This window comes from Arachis stenosperma, chromosome 2 (assembly GCF_014773155.1).
Source record: "Arachis stenosperma cultivar V10309 chromosome 2, arast.V10309.gnm1.PFL2, whole genome shotgun sequence".
Classification (NCBI taxonomy): domain Eukaryota; kingdom Viridiplantae; phylum Streptophyta; class Magnoliopsida; order Fabales; family Fabaceae; genus Arachis; species Arachis stenosperma.
Genome location: NC_080378.1, coordinates 85,965,361 through 85,986,196, shown reverse-complemented (window position 1 = coordinate 85,986,196; position 20,836 = coordinate 85,965,361). Strand labels below are relative to the sequence as shown.

The following is a 20,836-nucleotide window of genomic DNA, read 5'->3' as shown; positions in this document are numbered from 1 at the left end:
ATATTTAGTGGATTGTATTTTAGTCATATCGTTAGAAAATTGGTCGAGTTGCTTGAGACTTCTTAGATTTCTTAAAATATAAACTCTCATATAAAGCTCTTTTATTTAATCAAAACTTCACAATGTTGTAACCTCTCTGCCAAGTCTTCCTACAATCACATTTTTATACTGTCCTTGGACATTCTATCTTCTCCTTTTACTTTCAGGGAAATTGGAGAGCAGAGACTTCTTTCTAATAACCAGAAGCCATTAGTTCGCAGAGAAGATGATAGATGCGTCTCCTTTCTCTTCGTTGGAGGTCGCAACCACATTTGCAAGGCATTTGTGGTTCAAAGAGTCCCGTATATAATCATGGTTGGATGCCTTCTCTGGACACAGTCACCTTTATCGAGCCATTCATTATGCCCCGGGTTCAATGATGAGGGTTAGTTTGCTACTGCCCAATTTAATTTTGTAAATCCTTTTCTTATTTGTGAATGAAACCATATTCATATGGTTATGTTTAAATTTTAGAATTGAATCATTGGGACCGAAAGTACAGGGCTAAATTTGGGTTTGAGTTTATAATAAGTACAGAGACGTGGGAGTCACAGAAAATACTTGACGAGGCGAAGGTATAATAGTGGAGTTCAATCTTAGCTATTTATCTAACGTATATAATAGTTTTCTATCTAGATATATAAATCATATTATTTGCTTTCTAAGATATCAAATTTATTTCATTAAGCCAAATCAATTTTGAGGCTGCGGAGTTTAATTGTATTTTGTATAGCTATTTATTTCATTAAGCTGAATTCTCGGATTACTTAGGCGTATTATCATTATCCTATTTACTAGTATTCTCTCTTATAAAGTACAAATGGCTGAGTCTTTTAGAAGGGATCGAATGCAATTAACGCATGCATATGCTTCTTTATACATATATATATATATATATCATTAACGGATATTACTGAAGGTGGTATATCTTTTAATTTTACTTGGTAAATTGAACTATGTGCATGAGGCAAATTAATATAATTCTACTAGAGTGGGAGCGACCCCAAGGATTCCTTATTTTGCTGCTGTTACCTGTGTACTCTTTCTTAGAAACCATAGTCTGTTTGCGATCTAATCTGTTTGCTATATTAAAAAAATGTATAGTAATAAACTATTTGCAAAAATGTATAGTAATAAACTAGCAAAATGTATACTAATCTGTATAGTATTCTTCTTTTTAGGTTCGGAATGAGGTGAATACTTATATATATCATATGTTGTAAGTGGTTATTTTGGCAAAAAGTGTTTCTATATTATTTTGGTGGTGTGTTGTGCAGGTACGTTATAAAAATACTCTTGTTGTCAAACTGGATATTGCTGCAAGAGAGGAATTCAAACTCATAGAACATGGACTTGAACGACTATGGGAACGTAAGATTATCAACTCTTTGGCTTTTGAATTAATATAATTATGTTCATACACTGATTCTTGATATTCTGCGCCTATATTTGGCTGTGATGTACCTGTTTGGGTTATCTCGAACCCAGATTCAGGAGGCATCCGAAGAAACGGGAGAGGTGGTACCAGATTCAGTGGATCAAGAGGCTGTTGTCTCCTCCGAAAGCTCTGAAGAGGCTGATTCTGCTGGACAAAAGGCCTCGATACTGTCATATGACCTCAATAAAACACCGGACGAGAATGAATATCCATATAGTGGAATGTCGCCTGATAAGAAGAATGTGTGGCACCTAGCTATGTGGGCGACACGATACCTGAACCCTTGAGGATATTGCAATAGTATAATTGAACTTTTTGGTTTTAGATTTATAGGATGTCCAAGACTTGTGTTTTGCAGTTGTCGTGACTTTATAACTCTTCATATTACTGTTCAGGATTTTTTTTATATTTTTTGGGTGAACGCTGTTAGAGATTGTTAGTATGCTGCATTGAATGCCCTTGTTCTACTGTTTTAACTATTTTTGCAGTTTTTTATCTTGACTACTTCAAGATGCTGATTAATATTAATATTTTGGGACAATGAGTGACTTATTTTGCTATGATTCCTGCTCTGTTCCTACTATGAAGCATCAACAGAATCTGAACTTAATAATGAAAATTGCAAGCCTCTAACATTATATTAGATTTATTTGTTTGCCATTTTTGACGAAGTTCTTAAAAACCCTGTTGATGGCGGGAGCAATTTTGGTTTGTTTCACCCCAACAGTTATCCAAAGTAACTTTAGTTTTTATCACAATTTCTAATTGAATGTAAGAAAATATATACATAATAAATTAGATTAAATTTTTTTTTTTAATATTAAAATCAAAATATATCAAGCAAATTATTTAATTTTATTTTTTTATCAAAGATAGAAAACTCGAACCCGTAACCTCTTAATTGAGTATGGGAAGATTATGTCATTTGAGCTTTAACTCATTGGCATGTAAATTATCTATTAATATGAACCTATCTTGGATTTCATATTTATTAGTTTATTTTAAATACATATATTAAAAGTATTAGAGTTAAACAAATTTATATTATTTATGCTATGTGAATTATATCTTTTATATCTTGGATGAAAATTAGAATTTTATAAAAAAAAAAACTTAAATATAAATTCTTTTTTTAAAATTTGAATTTTAATATGACACTTTCAATCTTTTGTTTTCGATCCCCTCTTTTAAAGATTTTTGGTTCTGCAATTGTTGTTGTTGTTGTTGTTGTTGTTGTTGTTGTTTTCTAAATTATAGAGTCAGTAATAAATTTATATTGCATTCAAATTTTTAGTGTTTATCAGTTTTCTATTGCTGTAATCATTCCCGCCTTTCAATTTTTATTAGATTCGGCAATTTTTCCAAATTATAAATAATAGTGGATCTGTTTCTACTTTCCACCCAATTTCAAAACCCCCATTTGCTGCGCCCTGCCCCTTCTCCTCACTCCTTATGCACTTTATAACCCACCCAGCCCTAGCTCACTAATCTGGCCTATGATCATTGTCGCCGAGGGGAAATTGCTCAACCGTATCCTCGAGTTTCAAGTTCGAGAACCTGCTGGTCACGTCGCTCTTGCTATTATTCTGGCAGTCGTGGGTTGGGGTTTGCTGTTAGGCCCACACTCTCTATTCTGGTAACGATCCTTATTTCTTCCAATGACATTTATGATGTAATGATGTTCATATGTGATTGCAGTAGGTGTTCTGGAGGGCATTGAATGTATTTGATTCTCATGAGTGTATTTTAAATCGTAAGGCCTTTTATATTGCTGATGTTTTCATGAGTAGTGCTAGAGTTTAGGAGTTATTCATATCATTATTCCATCTATGTGTTGATATTGAGATGGCTTTTCCTTACTGTGTCAATATTCTCTTAGGGTATGCTTGGGAGTTTAATCTAATTGGGAAGAAAGGATGAAATGTAGGGGTTTGGGGGATTAAGAACATACAGCTATAGTTCGAAAATTTTTTTAAAAAATAGTTCGATGATTACATGTGGAAAGCTATTGTATAGAAATGAAAAGAACGACAATGGCTATATCATTTGGAATTTACCTACAGTAAAATATAAAAGGTATTCTTATATATGAATAGTTAACTTTGACACTAAGCAAGGTTCCTGATTTTTCTTTAATTTTCAATCTTCTAGAGTGGAAGTTTTCAACTAATATGCAAATAAATAGATAAACCATAGGTACCTCTAAAACATAGAAGCTAATGTGCAAAAACATGGTGAAAGTAGAAAGATATGTGACTGAAAGATTGAACGCTTGTCAAACACAAATGGATTAGGAAACTATTAATTAGCAATCTGATCTTATCTTTAATCCGAAGAATTTGTTTGATAAGGATAAAATGGATATGTATGTGGTATAATCTTGCACCATGATAATATAGTTCAAATTCAACCTATCTAGCTGGCTAGTTGAAACACATTGTTAGTTTTATTTGACTAATATTATTCTTAAAGTTCGATTGTTTGATACATGTTTCATGTTTTTGTTAAGAAGTTTGTCTCAGGTGCAATCTCTTATACTAAATACAATTAAAAAAAATGTCTAAAATAACTTTCTCATAATACTTTCTTTAAGAAAAAATATTGAGACTTGATGAACATTTTGCCATTCTTTACATTTTTTAAAAAACATTGGTATTTTTTTAACATTTTTGTGTTGCATATATAGCTATATCTTCCTTTCAAAAAAATAATTACACTCATGTTTAACGATACTACACCTCTCTTTAATGTCATAGAGAAAATCATAGCTTTTATACACAAATTTTAATTTCCACAAGGTAGAGTACTTATTTAGTCTTTTAATGTTAGATTAAATACTTATTTAGTCTATCTTTAATTTGATCTCAAAGGTGGGAGATATCCCTCATCACCGAAATTTTTGAAGCATTTTTTCCTCTGTGTCTAACTAGAATAAAAAGTGCTAATAAATATAAAAAATGGAAACAAAAGGTGTAGCAATAATGCAAGGCAGAGGACTTTGGAATTTTTATTCGATACATAAAAATTGAATTCTAACACAAAGCTATAGTTTGAACATCTTCTTTTCTGTTGCGACACGAAATTCCACACATTGAAGACACTAGCTATATCAGTTTGGTTGCAGGTATTGGATGTAAGCACAATATAATCCTGTCCGTTGTGCTCTTGTTTACTAGGCTTTATATTTTGTTTATTTGGTTTCACTTGGTGCTATTACTTCTTCTTGGCCTTAAAGGTTCATGTTTTACTTTTGTAATGATGAATCTCGCTTATAAAGAACAATTTGATTATTTTAGCTTATAACCATGTCTTGTGCTAAGTAACTCATCGCATTGTATACAAGTAAATTTTTTGGGTTCTAGTATATAATAACAAAAATTACCCGCATTATGTGTTGTTGGAGTTACTGTGATGATTTTTTGCCTGCATCATGTTATTATGAATTTAAGATGGCTAGGAAAGGCCGGTTTACAAAAAAAGCTAGATCAGGACCAGCATGCCAGCAGTCTCAGAAGGCACCGGCTCCGGCCCCGTCTCCGACTTCGGCTCTGGCCCCGTCTCCGACTTCGGCTCTCTGATGAGCGGATAATTTATACGCTTTTTGGCATTGTTTTTAGGTAGTTTTTAGTAAGTTCAAGCTACTTTTAGGGATGTTTTCATTAGTTTTTATGTTAAATTCACATTTCTGGACTTTACTATGAGTTTGTGTGTTTTTCTGTGATTTCAGGTAATTTCTGGCTGAAATTGAGGGACTTGAGCAAAACTCTGAAAAAGGCTGACAAAAGGACTGCTGATGCTGTTGGAATCTGACCTCCCTGCACTCGAAATAAATTTTCTGGAGCTACAGAATTCCAAATGGCGCGCTCTCAATGGCGTTGGAAAGTAGACATCCAGAGCTTTCCAGCAATATATAATAGTCCATACTTTATTCGGAATTTGACGACGTAACTTGGCGTTGAACGCCAAGTACATGCTGCTGTCTGGAGTTAAACGCCAGAAAAACGTCATGATCCGGAGTTGAACGCCCAAAACACGTCATAACTCGGAGTTCAACTCCAAGAGAAGCCTCAGCTCGTGGATTGATCAAGCTCAGCCCAAGCATACACCAAGTGGGCCCCGAAAGTGGATTTATCCATCAATTACTTACTCATGTAAACCCTAGGAGCTAGTTTATTATAAATAGAACATTTAACTATTGTATTAGTCGTCTTTTTGACCACGTTTCATCTTTGGTCTCAGTTTTGTTTTATTCTTCATCCTAAGAGGCTATTGATCACGTTTAGGGGGCTGGCCTCTCGACCATGCCTGAACCTTTTACTTATGTATTTTCAACGGTGGAGTTTCTGCACACCATAGATTAAGGGTGTGGAGCTCTGCTGTACCTCAAGTATTAATGCAATTCTATTTTCTTTTATTCAATTCTATCTTATTCTTATTCCAAGATATTCATTCGCACCCAAGAACATGATGAATGTGATGATTATGTGACGCTCATCATCATTCTCACTTATGAACGCGCGTGATTGACAACCACTTCCGTTCTACATGCAACAGAGCTTGAATGTGTATCTCTTAGATTCCCCAACAGAATCTTCGTGGTATAAGCTAGATAGATGGCGGCATTTATGAGGATTCGGAAAGTCTAACCTTGTCTGTGGTATTCCGAGTAGGATCCTGGGAATCCGGAAAGTCTAACCTTGTCTGTGGTATTCCGAGTAGGATTCCGGTAATGAATGACTGTGACGTGCTTCAGACTCGCAAGTGCTGGGCGTTAGTGACAGACGCAAAAGAATCAAGGGATTCTATTCCAGTAGGCGCGGGAACTAACCAGTGATTAGCCGTGCTGTGACAGAGCGCGTGAGCGTAGTTTTCACTGCGAGGATGTGATGTAGCCTTCGGCCAGGTGATGCCTCCAAACGATTAGCCATGCGAGTGACAGCCGCAGAGGACCATTTTCTCGAGAGGATTAAAAGTAGCCATCGTCGAACGGTGAACCCCTATACACAACTTGCCATGGAAAGGAGTAAGAAGGATTGAGTTGAAGCAGTAGGAAAGTAGGCGTCCTTGAGTCATACAGTCTCTCCATTCGCTAATCTGAAATTCCCACCAATGAATCTGCATAAGTATTCTATCCCTTTTATTATTTCTTCTTTTTATTAATTTTCGAAACCATAACCCAATTTAATCTGCCTAACTGAGATTTACAAAGTGACCATAGCTTGCTTCATACCAATAATCTCTGTGGGATCGACCCTTACTCACGCAAGGTTTATTACTTGGACGACCCAGTACACTTGCTGGTTAGTTGAACGGAGTTGTGTTCACTCGTGCCAATTTCAAATTCCATAATTTTACAAGGAGTGCAACTTAAAGAATAAGGATCACAATTTCGTCCACCAAGTTTTTGGCGCCGTTGCCGGGGATTGTTCGAGTATGGACAACTGACGGTTCATCTTGTTGCTCAGATTAGGTAATTTTCTTTTCAAAAATCTTTTTCAAAATTTTTCTTTTCTTTTTCGTTTTTCTAAAATATATTTTCGAAAAAATTTTAATAAAATCCAAAAAATCATAAAATAAAAAAAAAACTAAAATATTTTGTGTTTTTTGTTTGAGTCTTGAGTCAATTTTTAAGTTTGGTGTCAATTGCATGCTTTAAAATTTTTTTCTTGCATTTTTTCGAAAATCCATGCATTCATAGTGTTCTTCATGATCTTCAAGTTGTTCTTGACAAGTCTTCTTGTTTGATCTTGATGATTTATTGTTTTGTGTTGTTTGTTGTTTTTCATATGCATTTTTTGTTTGTTAGAGTCCATGCATTAAAGATTTCTAAGTTTGGTGTCTTGCATGTTTTCTTTGCATCAAAAATTTTTCAAAATTATGTTTTTGATGTTCATCATGATCTTCAAAGTGTTCTTGGTGTTCATCTTGACATTCATAGCATTCTTGCATGCATTCATTGTTTTGATCTAAAAATTTCATGCATTAAGTATTTTTGTTGTTTTTCTCTCTCATAATTAAAAATTTAAAAATCAAAAAAATATCTTTTCCTTATTTCCCTCCAAAATTTCGAAATTTTGGGTTGACTTGGTCAAAATTTTTTAAAATTAGTTGTTTCTTACAAAACAAGTTAAAAATTTCAATTTTAAAAATCTTATCTTTTCAAAATCTTTTTCAAAAATCATATCTTTTTCATTTTTTTATTATTTTCGAAAATTTTAAAAATTATTTTTCAAAAATCTTTTTCTTATCTTTTATATCTAATTTTCGAAAATTAGCTAACAATTAATGTGATTGGTTCAAAAATTTGAAGTTTGTTACTTTCTTGTTAAGAAAGGTTCAATCTTTAAATTCTAGAATCTTATCTTGTAGTTTCTTGTTAGTTAAGTCATTTTAAAAATTAAATCTTTTTCAAATTATCTTTTTCTTAAAACTTTTATCTTATCTTTTTATCTTATCCTTTTCAAAATTTTATATTTTTCAAAATTTGATTTCAAAATATCTTATCTAACTCCTTTTCTTCTTATCTTTTTAAAATTTAATTTCAATATCTTTTTCAATCAACTAACTAACTTTTTGTTTGCTTCTTATCTTTTTCAAAACCACCTAACTACTTCTCCCTCTTCTATTTTCGAAAAAAAAATATCTCTCTCTTTTCAAAAATTCTTTTTAATTAATTAATTGTTTCAAATTTTAATTTCAATTACATTTATCTCTAATTTTCGAAAATCACTAACCCCTTTTTAAAATTAGTTTCGAAATTATCTTTCTCTTTTCTTTTTCTATTTAATTATTTGTTTACTAACACTTCTCTCCACCTCTCTTCATCCATAAATCCGAATCCATCCTTCTTCATTCTTCTACCCCCTTCTTCTTCTACTAACATAAAGGAATCTCTATACTGTGACATAGAGGATTCCTCTTTCTTTTCTTGTTTTCTTCTCTTTCATATGAGCAGGAACAGGGATAAAGGCACTCTTGTTGAAATTGATCCAGAACCTGAAAGGACTTTGAAGAGAAAATTAAGAGAAGTTAAATTACAACAATCCAGAAACAACCTTTCAGAAATTTTCGAACAAGAGAAGGAGATGGCAGCCGAAAATAATAATAATGCAAGGAGAATGCTTGGTGACTTCACAAAGCCAACGTCCAAGTTTGATGGAAGAAGCATCTCCATTCCTGCCATTGGAGCCAACAACTTTGAGCTGAAACCTCAGCTAGTTGCCTTAATGCAACAAAACTGCAAGTTTTATGGACTTCCATCTGAAGATCCTTATCAGTTTCTAACTGAGTTCTTGCAGATCTGTGAGACTGTAAAGACGAATGGAGTTGATCCTGAAGTCTACAGACTCATGCTTTTCCCTTTTGCTGTAAGAGACAGAGCTAGAATATGGTTGGATTCACAACCCAAGGATAGCCTGGACTCCTGGGATAAGCTGGTTACTGCCTTCTTGGATAAATTCTTTCCTCCTCAAAAGCTGAGCAAGCTTAGAGTGGATGTTCAAACCTTCAAACAAAAAGATGGTGAATCCCTTTATGAAGCTTGGGAAAGATACAAGCAGCTGACCAAAAGATGTCCATCTGACATGTTTTTAGAATGGACCATATTAGATATATTCTATTATGGTCTCTCTGAATTTTCGAAAATGTCATTGGACCATTCTGCAGTTGGATCTATTCACCTGAAGAAAACGCCTGAAGAGGCTCAAGAACTCATTGACATGGTTGCAAATAACCAGTTCATGTACACTTCTGAGAGGAATTCCGTGAACAATGGGATACCTCAGAAGAAAGGAGTTCTTGAAATTGATACTCTGAATGCCATATTGGCTCAGAATAAAGTGTTGACTCAACAGGTCAACATGATCTCTCAAAATCTGAATGGATGGCAACATGCATCCAACAGTACTAGAGAGGCAGCTTCTGAAGAAGCTTATGATCTTGAGAACCCTGCCATGGCAGAGGTTAATTACATGGGTGAACCTTATGGAAACACCTATAACTCATCATGGAGAAATCATCCAAATTTCTCATGGAAGGATCAACAAAAGCCTCAACAAGGCCTTAACAATGGTGGACGTAACAGGCTGGGCAATAGCAAGCCATATCCATCATCTTCTCAGCAACAGACAGAGAATTCTGAACAAAACACCTCTAATTTAGCCAATATAGTCTCTGATCTGTCAAATGCCACTTTCAGTTTCATGAATGAAACAAGATCCTCCATTAGAAATTTGGAGGCACAAGTGGGACAGCTGAGTAAGAAAGTCATTGAAACTCCTCCCAGTACTCTCCCAAGCAATACAGAAGAGAATCCAAAAGGAGAGTGCAAAGCCATTGATGTAATCAACATGGCCGAATGCACAAGGGAGGAGGAGGACGAAAATCCTAGTGAGGAAGACCTCCTGGGATGTTCCTCAAGCAAGAAGGAGTTTCCTATTAAGGATCCGAAGGAATCTGAGGCTCATACAGAGACCATAGAGATTCCATTGAATCTCCTTCTGCCATTCATGAGCTCTGAAGACTATTCATCCTCTGAAGAGGATGAAGATGTAACTGGAGAGCAAGTTGCTCAATATTTAGGAGCTATCATGAAGCTGAATGCCAAGTTGTTTGGTAATGAGACTTGGGAAAGTGAACCTCCCTTGCTCATTAATGAACTGGATACTTGGATTCAGAAAATTCTACCTCAAAAGAAACAAGATCCTGGCAAGTTCTTAATACCTTGTACCATAGGCACCATGATCTTTGAAAAAGCTCTGTGTGATCTGGGGTCAGGGATAAATCTTATGCCACTCTCTGTAATGGAGAAGCTGGGGATCATTGAGGTACAACCTGCCTTATTCTCATTACAACTGGCAGACAAGTCATTGAGACAAGCTTATGGAATAGTAGAGGACGTGTTAGTAAAGGTTGAAGGCCTTTACATCCCTGCTGATTTCATAATCTTAGACACTAGGAAAGAAGAGGATGATTGCATCATCCTTGGAAGACCTTTCCTAGCCACAACAGGAGCTGTGATAGATGTCAACAGAGGTGAGTTAGTCCTTCAATTGAATGGAGACTACCTTGTGTTTAAGGCACATGGCCATCCCTCTGTGACAAAAGAGAGTAAGCATGAAGAGCTTCTCTCAGTTCAGAGTCAAGAAGAGCCCCCACAGTCAAACTCTAAGTTTGGTGTTGTGAGGCCACAACCAAACTCTAAGTTTGGGTTTGGACAACTATACAACATTGACCTGATCACCTTGTGGCTCCATGAGAGCCACTGTCAAGCTATTGACATTAAAGAAGCGCTTGTTGGGAGGCAACCCAATTTATCTAATTTTATTTTATTTTATTGTTATTTTGTGTTTTATTAGGTACATGATCATGAGGAGTCACGAAAAAAATCATAAAAATTAAAAACAGAATCAAAAACAGCAGAAGAAAAAAATTCACACCCTGGAGGACGCACAGGCTGGCGTTCAACGCCAGTAAGATGCATCTGGCTGGTGTTCAACGCCAGAACAGAGTATCATTCTGGCACTGAACGCCAGAAACAAGCAACATTCTGGCGCTGAACGCCAGGAATGTGCCCAGAGAAGAAAAACTGGCGCTGAACGCCAGTAACAAGCATGAAACTGGCGTTCAACGCCAGAAACATGCTTTACATGGGCGTTGAACACCCAGAATGTGCACCAATGGGCATTTAAACGCCAGAATGATGCACAAAGGCATTTTACATCCCTATTTGGTGCAGGGATGGAATTCCTTGACACCTCAGGATCTGTGGACCCCACAAGATCACCTCAGGATCTGTGGACCCCACAGGATCCCCACCTACCATATTCCCACCTTACCTTTTAATCCTAATCACACTCTCCTAATCCTATTTCACTCTTCCCCATGTCACACTTCCCAACACCTTTCACCAATCACCTCAATTCCTCTTCCCAATTACCCCATTCACCACTCACATCCATCCACTCTTCCCCATAAACCCCACTTACCTTCAAAATTCAAAACCAATTTCCCAACCATTCCCACCCAAAATGGCCGAACATACCTCCTCCCTCTCCCTATAAATACCCTTCCTTTCTACTTTATTTTCACACAACACAAACCCCTTCTTCTCCACCTAAGCCGAACCTACCACTCCCCCTTCTCTACCATACTTTCTTCTTCTTCTTCTTCTCTTCTTTTTTCTCTTGCTCGAGGACGAGCAATATTTTAAGTTTGGTGTGGTAAAAGCATAAGCTTTTTTTGTTTTTTCATTACCAATGGCACCTAAGGCCGGAGTATCCTCTAGAAAAGGAAAAGGGAAGACAAAAGCTTCCACCTCCAAGTCATGGGAGATGGAAAGATTCATCTCCAAGAGCCATCAAGACCACTTCTATGATGTTGTGGCAAAGAAGAAGGTGATCCCTGAGGTCCCTTTCAAGCTCAAGAAAAATGAGTATCCGGAGATCCGACATGAAGTCCGAAGAAGAGGTTGGGAAGTCTTAACCAACCCCATGCAACAAGTCGGAATCTTAATGGTTCAAGAGTTCTATGCCAATGCATGGATCACTAGGAACCATGATCAAAGTATGAACCCGAGTCCAAAGAATTATCTCACAATGGTTCGGGGGAAATATTTGGATTTCAGTCCGGAAAATGTAAGGTTGGCGTTTCACTTGCCCATGATGCAAGGAGATGAACGCCCCTACACTAGAAGGGTCAACTTTGATCAAAGGTTGGACCAAGTCCTTATGGACATTTGTGTGGAAGGAGCTCAATGGAAGAGAGACTCCAAAGGCAAGCCAGTCCAACTAAGAAGACTGGACCTCAAGCCTATAGCTAGAGGATGGTTGGAGTTCATTCAACGCTCCATCATTCCTACTAGCAACCGATCTGAAGTTACTGTGGATCGGGCCATCATGATTCATGGCATCATGATTGGAGAGGAAGTAGAAGTTCATGAGGTCATCTCCAATGAAATCTACAAAATAGCCGACAAGCCCTCACCTATGGCACGGCTAGCTTTTCCTCACCTTATTTGCCATCTATGTTACTCAGCTGGAGTTATCATAGAAGGAGACATCTCCATTGAAGAGGATAAGCCCATCACCAAGAAGAGGATGGAGCAAGCAAGAGAAGCCCCTCACGGTTCTCAAGAGGTGCATGAGGAAGCTCATCATCAAGAAATACCTGAGATGCCTCAAGGGATGCACTTTCCTCCAAACAACTATTGGGAGCAACTCAACACTTCCTTAGAAGGTTTGAGCCACAATGTGGAACAATTAAGGGTGGAACATCATGAGCACTCCATCATTCTCCAAGAAATAAGAGAAGATCAAAGAGCAATGAGGGAGGAGCAACAAAGGCAAGGAAGGGACATAGAAGAGCTAAAGAACATCATTGGTCCTTCAAGAAGAAGACGCCACTAGAGGTGGATTCATTCCTTGTTCTTTATTTCTTCCTGTTTTTTTTCAGTTTTTAATATTGTGTTTATCTATGTTTTGTGTCTCTACTTCATGATCATTAGTATGTAACCATGCCTTAAAGCTATGAATAAATTCCATTAATCCTTCACCTCTCTTAAAAGAAAAATGTTTTAATTCAAAAGAACAAGAAGTACATGAATTTCGAATTTATCCTTGAATTTAATTTAATTATATTGATGTGGTGACAATACTTTTTGTTTTCTGAATGAATGATTGAACAGTGCATAATTTTGATCTTGTTGTTCATGAATGTTAAAATTATTGGCTCTTGAAAGAATGATGAACAAAGAGAAATGTTATTGATGATCTGAAAAATCATGAAATTGATTCTTGAAGTAAGAAAAAGCAGTGAATGGCGAAAAAAAAAAAAGAAGAAGGAGCAATAGAAAAAGCCAAGAGCCCTTAAAACCAAAAGGCAAGGGTAAAAAGGATCCAAGGCTTTGAGCATCAATGGATAGGAGGGCCCAAGGAAATTAAATCCAGGCCTAAGCGGCTAAATCAAAGCTGTCCCTAACCATGTGCTTGTGTCATGAAGGTCCAAGTGAAAATCTTGAGACTAAGTGGTTAAAGTCGTGATCCAAAGCAAAAGAGTGTGCTTAAGAGCTCTGGACACCACTAACTGGGGACTCTAGCAAAGCTGAGTCACAATCTGAAAAGGTTCACCCAGTTATGTGTCTGTGGCATTTGTGTATCCGGTGGTAATACTGGAAAACAAAGTGCTTAGGGCCACGGCCAAGACTCATTAGTAGCTGTGTTCAAGAATCAACATGCTTAACTAGGAAAGTCAATAACACTATCCGAAATTCTAAGTTCCTAAAGAAGCCAATCATTCTGAACTTCAAAGGAAAAAGTGAGATGCCAAAACTGTTCAGAGGCAAAAAGCTACAAGTCCCGCTCATCTAATTATAATTAATATTCATTGATATTTTGGAATTTATAGTATATTCTCTTCTTTTATCCTATTTGATTTTTAGTTGCTTGGGGACAAGCAACAATTTAAGTTTGGTGTTGTGATGAGCGGATAATTTATACGCTTTTTGGCATTGTTTTTAGGTAGTTTTTAGTAAGTTCAAGCTACTTTTAGGGATGTTTTCATTAGTTTTTATGTTAAATTCACATTTCTGGACTTTACTATGAGTTTGTGTGTTTTTCTGTGATTTCAGGTAATTTCTGGCTGAAATTGAGGGACTTGAGCAAAACTCTGAAAAAGGCTGACAAAAGGACTGCTGATGCTGTTGGAATCTGACCTCCCTGCACTCTAAATGGATTTTCTGGAGCTACAAAACTCCAAATGGCTCGCTCTCAACGGCGTTGGAAAGTAGACATCCAGAGCTTTCCAGCAATATATAATAGTTCATACTTTATTCGGAATTTGATGACGTAACTTGGCGTTGAACGCCAAGTACATGCTGTTGTCTGGAGTTAAACGCCAGAAAAACGTCATGATCCGGAGTTGAACACCCAAAACACGTCATAACTCAGAGTTCAACTCCAAGAGAAGCCTCAGCTCGTGGATTGATCAAGCTCAGCCCAAGCATACACCAAGTGGGCCCCGGAAGTGGATTTATGCATCAATTACTTACTCATGTAAACCCTAGGAGCTAGTTTATTATAAATAGAACATTTAACTATTGTATTAGTCGTCTTTTTTACCACGTTTCATCTTTGGTCTCAGTTTTGTTTTATTCTTCATCCTAAGAGGCTATTGATCACGTTTATGGGGCTGGCCTCTCGGCCATGCCTGAACCTTTTACTTATTTATTTTCAACGGTGGAGTTTCTGCACACCATAGATTAAGGGTGTGGAGCTCTGCTGTACCTCAAGTATTAATGCAATTCTATTTTCTTTTATTCAATTCTATCTTATTCTTATTCCAAGATATTCATTCGCTCCCAAGAACATGATGAATGTGATGATTATGTGACGCTCATCATCATTCTCACTTATGAACGCGCGTGATTGACAACCACTTCCGTTCTACATGCAACAGAGCTTGAATGTGTATCTCTTAGATTCCCCAACAGAATCTTCGTGGTATAAGCTAGATAGATGGCGGCATTTATGAGGATCCGGAAAGTCTAACCTTGTCTGTGGTATTCCGAGTAGGATCCTGGGAATCCGGAAAGTCTAACCTTGTCTGTGGTATTCCGAGTAGGATTCCGGTAATGAATGACTGTGACGTGCTTCAGACTCGCAAGTGCTGGGCGTTAGTGACAGACGCAAAAGAATCAAGGGATTCTATTCCAGTAGGCGCGGGAACTAACCAGTGATTAGCCGTGCTGTGACAGAGCGCGTGAGCGTAGTTTTCACTGCGAGGATGGGATGTAGCCTTCGGCCAGGTGATGCCTCCAAACGATTAGCCATGCGAGTGACAGCCGCAGAGGACCATTTTCCCGAGAGGATTAAAAGTAGCCATCGTCGAACGGTGAACCCCTATACACAGCTTGCCATGGAAAGGAGTAAGAAGGATTGAGTTGAAGCAGTAGGAAAGTAGGCGTCCTTGAGTCATACAGTCTCTCCATTCGCTAATCTGAAATTCCCACCAATGAATCTGCATAAGTATTCTATCCCTTTTATTATTTCTTCTTTTTATTAATTTTTGAAACCATAACCCAATTTAATCTGCCTAACTGAGATTTACAAAGTGACCATAGCTTGCTTCATACCAACAATCTCTGTGGGATCGACCCTTACTCACGTAAGGTTTATTACTTGGACGACCCAGTACACTTGTTGGTTAGTTGAACGGAGTTGTGTTCACTCGTGCCAATTTCAAATTCCATAATTTTACAAGGAGTGCAACTTAAAGAATAAGGATCACAATTTCGTCCACCAAGTTTTTGGCGCCGTTGCCGGGGATTGTTCGAGTATGGACAACTGACGGTTCATCTTGTTGCTCAGATTAGGTAATTTTCTTTTCAAAAATCTTTTTCAAAATTTTTCTTTTCTTTTTCGTTTTTCTAAAATATATTTTCGAAAAAAATTTTAATAAAAATCCAAAAAATCATAAAATAAAAAAAAAACTAAAAATATTTTGTGTTTCTTGTTTGAGTCTTGAGTCAATTTTTAAGTTTGGTGTCAATTGCATGCTTTAAAATTTTTTTTCTTGCATTTTTTCGAAAATCCATGCATTCATAGTGTTCTTCATGATCTTCAAGTTGTTCTTGACAAGTCTTCTTGTTTGATCTTGATGATTTATTGTTTTGTGTTGTTTGTTGTTTTTCATATGCATTTTTTGTTTGTTAGAGTCCATGCATTAAAGATTTCTAAGTTTGGTGTCTTGCATGTTTTCTTTGCATCAAAAATTTTTCAAAATTATGTTCTTGATGTTCATCATGATCTTCAAAGTGTTCTTGGTGTTCATCTTGACATTCATAGCATTCTTGCATGCATTCATTGTTTTGATCTAAAAATTTCACGCATTAAGTATTTTTGTTGTTTTTCTCTCTCATAATTAAAAATTCAAAAATCAAAAAAATATCTTTTCCTTATTTCCCTCCAAAATTTCGAAATTTTGGGTTGACTTGGTCAAAATTTTTTAAAATTAGTTGTTTCTTACAAAACAAGTTAAAAATTTCAATTTTAAAAATCTTATCTTTTCAAAATCTTTTTCAAAAATCATATCTTTTTCATTTTTTTATTATTTTCGAAAATTTTAAAAATTATTTTTCAAAAATCTTTTTCTTATCTTTTATATCTAATTTTCGAAAATTAGCTAACAATTAATGTGATTGGTTCAAAAATTTGAAGTTTGTTACTTTCTTGTTAAGAAAGGTTCAATCTTTAAATTCTAGAATCTTATCTTGTAGTTTCTTGTTAGTTAAGTCATTTTAAAAATTAAATCTTTTTCAAATTATCTTTTTCTTAAAACTTTTATCTTATCTTTTTATCTTATCATTTTCAAAATTTTATATTTTTCAAAATTTGATTTCAAAATATCTTATCTAACTCCTTTTCTTCTTATCTTTTTAAAATTTAATTTCAATATCTTTTTCAATCAACTAACTAACTTTTTGTTTGCTTCTTATCTTTTTCAAAACCACCTAACTACTTCTCCCTCTTCTATTTTCGAAAAAAAATATCTCTCTCTTTTCAAAAATTCTTTTTAATTAATTAATTGTTTCAAATTTTAATTTCAATTACATTTATCTCTAATTTTCGAAAATCACTAACCCCTTTTTAAAATTAGTTTCGAAATTATCTTTCTCTTTTCTTCTTCTATTTAATTATTTGTTTACTAACACTTCTCTCCACCTCTCTTCATCCATAAATCCGAATCCATCCTTCTTCATTCTTCTACCCCCTTCTTCTTCTACTAACATAAAGGAATCTCTATACTGTGACATAGAGGATTCCTCTTTCTTTTCTTGTTTTTTTCTCTTTCATATGAGCAGGAACAGGGATAAAGGCACTCTTGTTGAAATTGATCCAGAACCTGAAAGGACTTTGAAGAGAAAATTAAGAGAAGTTAAATTACAACAATCCAGAAACAACCTTTCAGAAATTTTCGAACAAGAGAAGGAGATGGCAGCCGAAAATAATAATAATGCAAGGAGAATGCTTGGTGACTTCACAAAGCCAACGTCCAAGTTTGATGGAAGAAGCATCTCCATTCCTGCCATTGGAGCCAACAACTTTGAGCTGAAACCTCAGCTAGTTGCCTTAATGCAACAAAACTGCAAGTTTTATGGACTTCCATCTGAAGATCCTTATCAGTTTCTAACTGAGTTCTTGCAGATCTGTGAGACTGTAAAGACGAATGGAGTTGATCCTGAAGTCTACAGACTCATGCTTTTCCCTTTTGCTGTAAGAGACAGAGCTAGAATATGGTTGGATTCACAACCCAAGGATAGCCTGGACTCCTGGGATAAGCTGGTTACTGCCTTCTTGGATAAATTCTTTCCTCCTCAAAAGCTGAGCAAGCTTAGAGTGGATGTTCAAACCTTCAAACAAAAAGATGGTGAATCCCTTTATGAAGCTTGGGAAAGATACAAGCAGCTGACCAAAAGATGTCCATCTGACATGTTTTTAGAATGGACCATATTAGATATATTCTATTATGGTCTCTCTGAATTTTCGAAAATGTCATTGGACCATTCTGCAGTTGGATCTATTCACCTGAAGAAAACACCTGAAGAGGCTCAAGAACTCATTGACATGGTTGCAAATAACCAGTTCATGTACACTTCTGAAAGGAATTCCGTGAACAATGGGATACCTCAGAAGAAAGGAGTTCTTGAAATTGATACTCTGAATGCCATATTGGCTCAGAACAAAGTGTTGACTTAACAGGTCAACATGATCTCTCAAAATCTGAATGGATGGCAACATGCATCCAACAGTACTAGAGAGGCAGCTTCTGAAGAAGCTTATGATCTTGAGAACCCTGCCATGGCAGAGGTTAATTACATGGGTGAACCTTATGGAAACACCTATAACTCATCATGGAGAAATCATCCAAATTTCTCATGGAAGGATCAATAAAAGCCTCAACAAGACTTTAACAATGGTGGACGTAACAGGCTGGGCAATAGCAAGCCATATCCATCATCTTCTCAGCAACAGACAGAGAATTCTGAACAAAACACCTCTAATTTAGCCAATATAGTCTCTGATCTGTCAAAGGCCACTTTCAGTTTCATGAATGAAACAAGATCCTCCATTAGAAATTTGGAGGCACAAGTGGGACAGCTGAGTAAGAAAGTCATTGAAACTCCTCCCAGTACTCTCCCAAGCAATACAGAAGAGAATCCAAAAGGAGAGTGCAAAGTCATTGATGTAATCAACATGGCCGAATGCACAAGGGAGGAGGAGGACGAAAATCCTAGTGAGGAAGACCTCCTGGGACGTTCCTCAAGCAAGAAGGAGTTTCCTATTAAGGATCCAAAGGAATCTGAGGCTCATACAAAGACCATAGAGATTCCATTGAATCTCCTTCTGCCATTCATGAGCTCTGAAGACTATTCATCCTCTGAAGAGGATGAAGATGTAACTGGAGAGCAGGTTGCTCAATATTTAGGAGCTATCATGAAGCTGAATGCCAAGTTGTTTGGTAATGAGACTTGGGAAAGTGAACCTCCCTTGCTCATTAATGAACTGGATACTTGGATTCAGAAAATTCTACCTCAAAAGAAACAAGATCCTGGCAAGTTCTTAATACCTTGTACCATAGGCACCATGATCTTTGAAAAAGCTCTGTGTGATCTGGGGTCAGGGATAAATCTTATGCCACTCTCTGTAATGGAGAAGCTGGGGATCATTGAGGTACAACCTGCCTTGTTCTCATTACAACTGGCAGACAAGTCATTGAGACAAGCTTATGGAATAGTAGAGGACGTGTTAGTAAAGGTTGAAGGCTTTTACATCCCTGCTGATTTCATAATCTTAGACACTAGGAAAGAAGAGGATGATTGCATCATCCTTGGAAGACCTTTCCTAGCCACAGCAGGAGCTGTGATAGATGTCAACAGAGGTGAGTTAGTCCTTCAATTGAATGGGGACTACCTTGTGTTTAAGGCACATGGCCATCCCTCTGTGACAAAAGAGAGTAAGCATGAAGAGCTTCTCTCAGTTCAGAGTCAAGAAGAGCCCCCACAGTCAAACTCTAAGTTTGGTGTTGTGAGGCCACAACCAAACTCTAAGTTTGGTGTTAAGATCCCATATCCAAACTCTAAGTTTGGTGTGGACAACTATACAACATTGACCTGATCACCTTGTGGCTCCATGAGAGCCACTGTCAAGCTATTGACATTAAAGAAGCGCTTGTTGGGAGGCAACCCAATTTATCTAATTTTATTTTATTTTATTGTTATTTTGTGTTTTATTAGGTACATGATCATGAGGAGTCACGAAAAAAATCATAAAAATTAAAAACAGAATCAAAAACAGCAGAAGAAAAAAATTCACACCCTGGAGGACGCACAGGCTGGCGTTCAACGCCAGTAAGATGCATCTGGCTGGCGTTCAACGCCAGAACAGAGTATCATTCTGGCGCTGAACGCCAGAAACAAGCAACATTCTGGCGCTGAACGCCAGGAATGTGCCCAGAGAAGAAAAACTGGCACTGAACGCCAGTAACAAGCATGAAACTGGCGTTCAACGCCAGAAACATGCTTTACATGGGCGTTGAACGCCCAGAATGTGCACCAATGGGCGTTTAAATGCCAGAATGATGCACAAAGGCATTTTACATGCCTATTTAGTGCAGGGATGGAATTCCTTGACACCTCAGGATCTGTGGACCCCACAAGATCACCTCAGGATCTGTGGACCCCACAGGATCCCCACCTACCATATTCCCACCTTACCTTTTAATCCTAATCACACTCTCCTAATCCTATTTCACTCTTTCCCATGTCACACTTCCCAACACCTTTCATCAATCACCTCAATTCCTCTTCCCAATTACCCCATTCACCACTCACATCCATCCACTCTTCCCCATAAACCCCACCTACCTTCAAAATTCAAAACCAATTTCCCAACCATTCCCACCCAAAATGGCCGAACATACCTCCTCCCTCTCCCTATAAATACCCTTCCTTTCTACTTCATTTTCACACAACACAAACCCCTTCTTCTCCACCTAAGCCGAACCTACCACTCCCCCTTCTCTACCATACTTTCTTCTTCTTCTTCTTCTCTTCTTTTTTCTCTTGCTCGAGGGCGAGCAATATTTTAAGTTTGGTGTGGTAAAAGCAAGGTTCTGAAAACCGGACCGGACCGGCCGGTTCGACCGGTTTAACCGCGAACCGGCAATACAAACGGTTCGGTCCTCTTCTAAAAACCGTCTAAGGAAAAACCGTTGAAAAACCGGTGAACCGGCCAAAAACCGGCCGGTTGGGCCGGACCGGTGACCGGCCGGTTCCTCTAAACGACGCCATTTTTTAATTGTTTA

The 20,836-nt window shown here is 37.1% G+C and overlaps 2 non-coding genes across 2 annotated transcripts; both read right to left on the bottom strand.

Annotated features, from left to right (window-relative positions):
* Positions 1-8,958: 8,958 nt before the first annotated feature.
* LOC130964125 (small nucleolar RNA R71) lies at positions 8,959-9,062 on the bottom strand. The gene has a single exon (XR_009080233.1). It is a non-coding gene; the product is annotated as a small nucleolar RNA R71 (small nucleolar RNA).
* Positions 9,063-17,859: 8,797 nt separating this feature from the next.
* LOC130964124 (small nucleolar RNA R71) lies at positions 17,860-17,963 on the bottom strand. The gene has a single exon (XR_009080232.1). It is a non-coding gene; the product is annotated as a small nucleolar RNA R71 (small nucleolar RNA).
* Positions 17,964-20,836: the final 2,873 nt, after the last annotated feature.